Raw genomic sequence first — 10,278 nt, 5'->3', positions numbered from 1 at the left:
GTTACAGAGTTAAGAGCAAACTCTAACAACCTAGTCTATCTTCGGTAGGAGACTTGGAATCCAGAACCGCATCCTCTCTTGTTACATTCACATCTTGTGGGCAATGCTTTTGTGAAACCATCTGCAACCTGATCACTTGAGTGCACAAAACGAATTTCCAACTGTCAGTTAGCGTAACTCTTTCTCTGACAGAACAGAAATCTATTTCGATGAGTTTTGTCCTTACTTGAAACATTGGGTTAGCAGACAGGTACGTAGTACCAAGGTTATCGTAGCATAAACGTTGGGCATGAGCGTGCTTCACACCAAGCTCTTTCAACATGGACAAACCAAAATAATCTCTGTTGTCCATCATAAACGTTGGGCCTGAGTGTATTCAGCTTCTGCACTTGACCTTGATACAATATCGTGTTTCTTTGCCCTGTGAAAAGGCTGGGAACGTCGTGCCATTGCCAGGACCGACGGCTTCGTGTTTATATGCAGGGTCGCGACTTCCCTGATAGTGTATAAATTGTTGGGATTACAATCTTGGAGAACAAGGGATAGAGTAGAGATAGATATTCAAGTTAACAGGAATATGAATCATAACAAACTCCTAGTCTATCCTATGCTACACAGCTTCGGTGGCTACAACCTTTGGCGCATATGATGAGGATTGCTTCTATCATGTACACATGTTGATACACATGTTGTTTAACACCCTCCCTTAATCACAACTTCGCAGGTTAAGATTACGTTTAAACTCTTCAAGATTTCTTGTGGGTAATGCCTTGGTGAAGCCATCTGCAACCTGGTCCCTTGAATGCACAAAGCGAGTTTCCAACAGTTTATTAGCAACACGTTCTCTGAAAAAGTGGAAATCTATTTCAATATGTTTTGTCCTTGCATGAAAGATAGGATTAGCAGACAAATAGATAGCACCAAGATTATCGCACCATAAAAATGGAGCCTGGATGTGTTTCACACCAAGCTCTTTCAGCATGGACTGAACCCAAATGACTTCTGTTGTGGCATTTGCCAATGCGTTATACTCAGCCTCTGTACTTGAAGTTGATACAGTTGCTTGTTTCCATGCACACCATGATATAAAGTTATGTCAAAAGAATACTGCAAAACCACCACTGGAGCGTCTGTCATCTATACATCCTGCCCAGTCTGAGTCATAGAAAACACTGACAAGTGTAGATGAGGACTTGCTGAAAGTGAGACCAAGATTCATAGTATGTTTCATATATCTTACAATACATTTTGCAGCAGTCCAATGAATTGTGGTAGGTGCATGAAGAAACTGGCATACTTTGTTAACAGCAAAAGAAATATCAGATCTTATCAGAGTGAGATATTGAAGTGCTCCTACCAGACTCCTATACCTGGTATTGTCCTCTTAATTGAAGAGATCTCCTTCTGTAAGAAACAATTTTTCTGTACTAGACATGGGAGTTGGTACAGGCTTACATCCTTGCAAACCAACTATTCTTACCAAATCATTACCATATTTTTCCGGGGAAAGATGAAGACCATCTCCAAGCTTTCTTAGTTCAATACCTAGGAAGAAGTGCAAATCACCCAAATCCTTGAGAGCAAATTTAGCACTCACATCCTTCAACAGTCCTGCCACTGCCTCATCAGATGAACTGGTCACAATAATATCATCAACATAGATAAGCACAGATATAGATGTATTTGCCTTTCTATAAATAAACAGTGAGGTATCTGACTTTGATGGAACAAAGCCATGTGCTTGTAACTGTTGACTGAGACGTGAATACCTTGCTCGGGGTGCCTGCTTCAGTCCATAAAGAGCTTTATCAAGTTTGCAAACATGAGAGGGTGAGTTTTTATCGACGAACCCGGGATGTTGTTTCATGTATACTTCCTCTTCCAGAACATCATGAAGGAACGCGTTCTGTATATCTAGCTATCTAAGATTCCAACCCCTGCAAACAGCAATAGATAGCACAAGATGAATGGTGGCAGCCTTGACAACATGACTAAAGGTATCTTCATAGTCTATGCCATATCGTTGTTTAAAACCTTTTGCCACAAGTCTGGCCTTGTAACAGTCTATGGTTCCATCAAATTTCTTTTTAATTCTGTAAATCCACTTGCAGTCAATTAAATTTTTACCTCGTGGTGGGGGACCAAATGCCACGTTTTGTTTTTCTGGAGTGCCACGTGTTGTTCTTCCATAGCTTTTCTCCACCATGCATCTCCTAGAGCCTCATCAAGGGTGCGTGGTTCACCTGTAGAACATGCAAGACCAAATTTGGTTTTATAATTTATAGGCTGAAGCACTCCCTTTTGTAGACGTGTGGGTGGAAGGCGTGGAGAAGAAACGGGCACAGAAGATCCAGGCGCATCTGCGCCAGCCGATCCCGAGGCAGATTCTTCTGGCGTCACCGCAGTTTCAGGCTCGGCAGGATTTTCTGTGGCTACTATAGAAGACGGAGTAGGCGCAGGAGGCACAGAGGATCCCGTGCCAGCCCTGTGGCCGTGACAGGATCATCCCTGGATCGCACGCCCGGGCCCATGGCCGAATCAGCGCCGGTTCTCGTGCTGGTTTGCTGGCGGCGTGCGTAGCAGCGAGGCCCACTCGCGGGCCAGCGGCTCTCGGCCTGCCGTGTGGGGGAGCCAGATTGGCGCGGACCCGGTGGAGCATCTGGACCGGTCGAAGGCGACCGCGTGGCGGCTGCGGAGTCGATGCCGCGGTTCCTGGTAGGTGCAGGCGTAGGCGACGCGTTTTCTGGGTTGCCACCGCCCTACAGCCGCACGGATCTCGGAGTGGATCCGCTGCCAAACTACTGTTGTTCCGATCCCGAGGAGGATATATCTCCTAGGGTTTGACACATAAAATGTTGCCTGTTTTGACTGATTTCTGCATCATTTTCCACGATTTCTTCACTGTTCAAAGCATCTGTTGTATCTGCATCATCATAATGCTCATGCACAGGGTTATGAGGATTAGTCAATGTATGATCATCACAATTATTTTTCCCCCATGATCAATACAGGAGAGATGCGATGGTAGGAGAAGAATTTCTTTCCTAAGGAGTGCGCCGCCATTAGGATGAAGATCAGCAAATGGGAATTTAGTTTCATCAAAAACAACATCGCGTGAGATTTAGACGTGACCGGAGGAGACATCGAGACACTTGACTCCTTTGTGTTGTGCACAGTATCCAATAAATACGCATTGTTTGGAGCGGTACATGAGCTTGCGATTATTGTATGGTCTAAGATTGGGCCAACAAGCGCAGCCAAATACTCGAAGAGAATTGTAGTCTGGTTTTGTATGAAGGAGTCGTTCAGTGGGCGTGTCAGTATTGATAACATGACTGGGGAGCATATTTATGAGGTGAACCGCCATAAGGAACGCTTCGTCCCAAAACTTGAGTGGCATGGATGCTCGAGCCAAAAGAGCAAGGCCAACTTCTACGATGTGCGCGTGTTTGCGTTTGGTAGACCCATTCTGTTGATGGCATGCGGACACGACAGATGATGAGATATGCCAAGTTTTTGGGAAAATGAGTTTAGCTTCTCATACTAACCTCCCCAATCAGATTGGAGGGCAATGATTTTGGTGTCAAATTTTCATTCGACGAGAGATTGGAAGTTAAGAAAAACTTGAAACACGTCGGATCTTTTCTTAAGGAGATAGATCCAAGAAAATTTGCTAAAGTCATCGATGAAACTCACTTAGTATGTATGTCCACCAACAGAGGTAGGGACAGGTCCCCAAACATCGGAAAAAATGAGTTGCGACGGTTTGGTAGAAATACTAGTAGAAATTGGATAAGGTAACCGATGACTTTGAGCTTTCTGACATGAATCACAAATTGTTTCGACATTACGCTCTCCAACATATGAGAGTTTATTCTTCCTAAGCAAATGTTCAACTAAAGAAAAAGTTGCATGCCCTAATCGATTGTGCCACCATGTTGAAGATAGCTTGGTTGCACTAAAAACTTGTTTATTGAATCTTCTAATCTCCGGAATCAATGGGTAAAGCCCACGAATGCATCTACCTTGATAAAGCACCTTCTTCGTTGCCTGATCTTTGATCAAAAATAGAAGGGGTGAAACTCGAGGAAGACATGATTATCAATAGCAATACGATGAACGAAGAGAAGATTTTTGTAAGCACTAGGGACATGTATAATTTTTCTAAGATGAATTTTCCTATGAGGGGTATTAATAATTGAATGACCAACATGACGAATCTTCATACCTTTTCCACTAGCAGTGTGGATATGGTCTTTGCCGCGGTATTTCTCACGCATGGTGACCTTCTCGAGCTCACCGGTGATGTGGTTGGTTGCACCGCTATCCACATACCAGTTAGTATCCACTCCATATGAGCCATGAGAAACTCGGCCACCTTCTCATCTGAGGACGAGTCACCATCATCATCGAACCGGTACCAATAGTCTTTCACTGTGTGGCCGGGTTTTCCACAGATCTGGCATCATACGTCATCGGGGCGCTTGTTGCAGGAGGCGGCCGCCCTTGTTGTTGTTGTTGTAGGAGGGCCGGATACCATTGCTGCGAGAGTCACCGCAGTCGCCGCGATCAACGCGGTCACCACGGGTGTTGTTGCTGTTGTTTCCCTTGCCGCGGGTTGCCCCGCGGTAGCGTGAGCCACCACCTCGAACGCGCATGGCGGCGTTGGCAGAGACTTGAAGCCGCCACCTCCGGAGTTCGTGCCTTGGAACAGCGCCACCCTTTGATCGAAGTTACTCATCTGAGCATACAGTTCATCAAGGGTGATAGGTTGGGTGCGGCCATCAAGGGCGGGGACGAGGGGCTGATACTCCATGTCGAAGCCGGCCGTGATGTAGGAGATGAGCTCGTCGTCGTCGAGTGGCTTGCCTGCAGCAGCAAGCTCGTCGCCGAGGGAGCGCATGTGCGCGAAGAAGGCCGCGGCGGACTGGTTGCCTTTCTATGCGTTCGCAAGAGCGTCGCGGATGTTGTTGATGTGGGACAGCGACTGGGACGAGAACATGTTCGCCAACACTGTCCAGAGCTCGTGTGCATGGCACATCGAAGTCACCTGCACGAGCACCTCCTTGGAAAGATTGTTCAGAAGATAACCAAGTACCTGTTGATCTTCCCGGAACCAGATCGGATGAAGGTGGTTTGGTGTACACGTCGCCTTCCCGTCCTTGTCCTTGGTGATGACGATCTTGGCTGGTTCCGGCGTGGTGCCGTCAACATAGCCATAGACGCCCGCGCCTCTGAGCTGCGGCGTGATCTGCGTGCGCCAGAGGATGAAGTTTGTGCGAGTAAGCTTTTCGGTAATTTGGCCGGTGAGGGTGGAGTTGGATGAGCTGGAGGAGGCCATGGCGGAAGCTTGTGTGATGGAAAACTAGGGCTAGATGGATGGAAGAGTTAGGCTCTGATGAGATAGATATTGGAGAACAAGGGGTAGACTAGAGATAGATATTCAAGTTAACAGGAATATGAATCATAACAAACTCCTACTCTATCCTGTGCTACACAGCTTCGGTCGCTACAACCTTTGGCGCATACGATGAGGGTTGCTTCTGTCACGTACACATGTTGATACACATGTTGTTTAACATGCCCATCATGATATCTGATTATGCCCAGAGAATACTGCAAAGCCACCTGTGGAGTCAGAAAAGGCATTGATATAGCGGTGTTATAGCGTTTGGAGACATATAGTGGTGCTATAGCGTTTAGACAGATCCCGTGCTAAGAAATTTTGATCCTTAACACATGAAGTAAATCTTAAATAGCGCAGTAGGAAGTAATATGGTAAGCAAAGTAAACGATAATAACTTCAAACTAGATTCAGTTTAGATTGCAATAACTCAGTCTTGCTAGGGATGCAGGAAAAATATTTACATATTGTGAATAGTCTGTGGTAACTAAGCAAGAAGTCTGTAATAAAAGTTCAGGCGCAGATGAGAAAATTGTAGCAATTTGATGGTCATATGCTCTGTCTTTAGATTCCTTACCAATAATTTTGGATGGTAGATAGAAGCTAGTTCATTCTCATATGCTGGAAGCAGCCATGACACAACTGCGGTGTAGAAGAAACCAGTAAATAACAGGACCCAAAAAGCAATAAATGTTGACCCCATTTGCTGATGGATTGGAAAATGGGCCAAATCTTTGACCTGCGGTGTGCAGGACAGCCGCCTAGGGTACAGACTGTATATCGGAGCCTTCAGAGATACTGAACAATGGAGAAAATCAACACAGTTAAACTATTCATGGGAGGCTTCTTTAATCATTATATTAAAAAACTTAGGTAACTCAAAGAGCTATTGTCGAGATCAAATTAGTTGCACAAAGCTGAACAAAATAGAAACACAATACAACACTCAGTTGTGCAGCCCTGATTTCATTTCTCTAAGACACTGCACCTGATGAAACAATCAAATAATGAATAGAGGAACCAGTTAATCAAAATCCCTAATTACTCAGTGGCCGGACAAACACGCACGTACAAATTTGCAACTTGCCTGGCATGGAACCGATGCCAGATCCGTCATAGTGTTGTGATGCCAGCTGCCGCACAGCCAGCCCAGCCCGTGGTGCTTACGAATCGCCAGCAATCATTAACACATTCTCCAGCCTCATTATATAATTTGCCAAATGCATCCTATCTGTTTTTAAAACTGCAGAGGCCATGAACTAAAGCACCTAATGTGTAGGTTTCTCTTGTACAGGATGATATACGTTGATTCAATTTGCAGATAATGGATAGATTTTTTTTTCAAAAAGGAGGATTACATCCGGCCTCAGCATCACGCAATGCGCACATCCATAGATAATGGATAGGCAATGGATGGATAGCTAATGTACTCACGAATCAGTGAGCACTTAGAGCAGCGCAGAACCAGTGTGTCTTCTACCTCGCTCTCATTCTTCCTCTCTCTCCGTGCGTGCGTGCTAGCTTGTGAAACATCAAAAGTGACAGAAGATTTTTGAAAGGCGAATCGACCCAATTTCACATGCAGGAAAGCATAGGATTGAGAAGCTCAAAATTATAAGCAGAGCCAAGCTACCGGAACAGGAAGCGAAAGCCATATCCTCTCACATTTCTCTTTATAAATGACAATTTATTAACTTAAAATGTAGCATGAAGGGGTGAAACGTATTATGGGCCCACACACCTGACTTTTACATGGTTTTAGGATGCACACAACTAACACTAACACAATGCGCTCTCAAGTAAAAGCAAGTCTTTTATGTTTCATGTCAGTCTTCCGAACAGCAGCAGCTGTACACGGCAATCCCAGCCCATGCCTGACGTGTGTGTGTGCTGTGTTGTCCTTCACCACCAGCCAGAAGGTTCTAATAAACGAGCGAATAATAAACAGTTTGTCTAATTCACGTCTAAATGTTTTTTTAAGGATGTCACATCAAAGCTTACACAAATATATAAAGCAGCAACAAGAAACAAAAAAAGACTCGGACAAAAAAAAATAGACGACAAACAGAATGAACATCAGCTTAGATGTGACATAACTAGGGCTGGACGTCCGAACGGGCTAATGGGCTCGGCTCGGAGCTCGCTCCAGCTCGGCCCGAGAGCTAAATAGGCCGAGCCGAGCCACGTGAAATGGGCCCGTTGGCCGACCGAGCCGAGCCTGTTTTGGCCCGGTCCAGCTCGGTGGCTCGTCCGAAGCCGAAGCCCAGGACGCGACGCAATCACGCAGCCCAGCAGAGGAGCGCAACCAGCCCAACCCAGCGAGTCGCGTCGTCTCCACTGTCTCCTCCCGCTAGGGTTCGCCGCCGCCGCCGCCCCACGCTTCTCGCCAACCTATTTCCTACATGCCACCACGACGCATCCTGCCGCCGGCGTCGGCACGCACGAACGCATCCAGCGGCCGCAGCGCACGCACGCATCACGAGCCTGTTGATTGATTCTTGGACACAAGTACAAAACTTGAAGCACGTTGATTGAATCCTGGAGTTGGCTGGATGCACACGTACGAGAGGAAGCAAGATCAACTGCTACGGAGGCTAGCCACCTGCGTTCGACGCACCAGACGCCCGACCTCGCCACGCCGGCACGTCTCCGTCGTGCTCCCCTCAACGCCGTCAAGCCAGCCTCGCCTGATGCGCCCGTACGCCCACGCACCCAGCCTCCAGAGGCAAAAGGAGCTGCTCGGGCTGGACCGAGCCATAGGCAAGACGAGCCGAGCCTCCAGATGCGGGCTCGTTCAACCAGCGAGCAGAGCCGAGCATGGCTCGTTCATGGCGAGCCAAATCCAGGCTCGGACCGAACTCGGCTCGGCTCGGCTCGTGTCCAGCCTTAGACATAACTATGTCTAGATGTGTTCTAGACAGATCAAAAAATAAAACCAAAAGGTGCCTTATCTTCTATTCCGGAAAATCTCTATTTCTAACCGTCAGGTTAGCCCTGCATGTTTTATACTATTATATATAGTACACTCGGCATCAGGCTACATACAAGCGAAATGCCACATACAAGCGGTACCAGGATACAATGATAGGATAGCCTTCTGCTAGAATTAATTAGCTGCAATAGGTCAATGGCACCAAATACTTAGCGATAGATGCGAGGTGATCTCTTCGAACAAAAAATGCTCAACGAACTAACATGTGAGAAATGAAAGACTGCATGATCGACCAGAAAAATATACTCAAGGGAACGGTTAGAAATGAAAGATTGCATGATCGACCAGTAACAATGGCAACTTAACAAAAATTATCCGTAGCTGCATACAAATACCCATCTATGGACATCCTAGAAAATAGCCATTCATGAACTACTAAAGAAACATACAGGACAGTATAGGCCAAACAGTTTTAGAGATGCACATGAAACTTTATAGATAGAAGGCGTATCTAGAAATGAATTCTTTAATTAGACTGTTATGTTAGCCTTTTATTATTTATAAATAGCTAAACTTCGCTTTGCCAACCTAGAAATACTGATCTCAATGTATGTGAGCTGACATATAACACAAAGAAATGACCAATGGGCAAGCAATCATCCACAGAAGGAAAAACTTGGAAACTGATCCAGACATATGAGTTAGGATTAAAATCAATAATGCCATGTTACCAACTAAATGAACTGAGTTTTCGTTATGCTCAGGAGCGAAAACGAGAGCCAGAAAAACAAAAACTTCGATGAAAAGTAAAACCCCTTGTTTGGATAACTCTTTACTTCGATTGAACATTGTTTTACTTTCTTTGGACAATTTTTACTTCCTTTGATAACATTCTGTAGTAAAGAAATAACAATCATTACCAATTATGGAATTATAAAAATGGGAAAGGAACTCAGACGAATGAGGTGCAGGGGCCACATGCGACATTCCAGCACGCTCGCTTGAAGGATGCACATCAAGAAAGGAAACACTTGGCAAATGCTGCTCCGGAAGAACTTGAGGGGACAGAACAGGCTATCTAATATGTATATCGGGACAGAATAGACAAAATACAGGCTAACTAAGTGGGATATTATATGTAGACCAAAGAGCAGGGTGAGATAAGGATTGAGAACTTAGAGGTAAAGAGTAGATGCCTGCTCAGCAAATGGCTGTACAGGCTTTTTATGTTGAGATCGAAGCAATGTGGGTACAAATTTTGCGTATACGTAATATGTACCTGCAATCTAAGAACTTCACTCAGGTTACCGTAAGACCCAATGACTCACTTTTCTGAAAGGTTAATGAGGACAAAAGCAGTCTTCTTCCATAGGACCAAATTTATCATTGGGAATGGTAACTCGACTAGATTTTGGAAAGATACATGGTTAGGGAACACGCCACTAGCCACACAGTATTCTTCTCTCTATAATATTATACAACGTAAGGACTATTATGTTACTACAATATTACAGTCTCATGCTGAGGTTAATGGATGTTCACCTCTCGGATGAGCCAGATATGATTCACTGGAAATTATCCGCGAATGGGATATTCTCCGTGAAGTTGATGCATTTATACTTAATAGACTCTGGTCATATTCCAAAATCAACCAATATATGTAAGATTAAAGTAGCATTAAGAATCAAAATTTCACGTGGTTGATGCACAAGGAACTGATTCTGACTAAGGATAACTTGGCAAAGTGGAGATGAGAGGGTAGTAAACAATGTTGCTTTTGTGATCAAGATGAAACTGTACAACACCTCTTTCTCAAATATCCTGTCACCAAACTCTTATGGCGTACGATTCGTGTAGCCTTTAATATTAGCCCTTTAAATAGTATTAACATGTTATTTGGGACGTGGCTTACTAGGAACTATGTTCTGCGGCACATATTCGA

At 45.0% G+C, this 10,278-nt stretch overlaps 1 pseudogene; it reads right to left on the bottom strand.

Moving 5' to 3' along the window:
* Positions 1-4,725: 4,725 nt before the first annotated feature.
* Positions 4,726-4,864, bottom strand: LOC123063840 (uncharacterized; annotated as a pseudogene).
* Positions 4,865-10,278: the final 5,414 nt, after the last annotated feature.

The sequence above is a fragment of the Triticum aestivum genome, chromosome 3A, assembly GCF_018294505.1.
Source record: "Triticum aestivum cultivar Chinese Spring chromosome 3A, IWGSC CS RefSeq v2.1, whole genome shotgun sequence".
NCBI classification, from domain to species: Eukaryota; Viridiplantae; Streptophyta; class Magnoliopsida; order Poales; family Poaceae; genus Triticum; species Triticum aestivum.
This window is presented reverse-complemented; position numbering and strand designations above follow the sequence as displayed.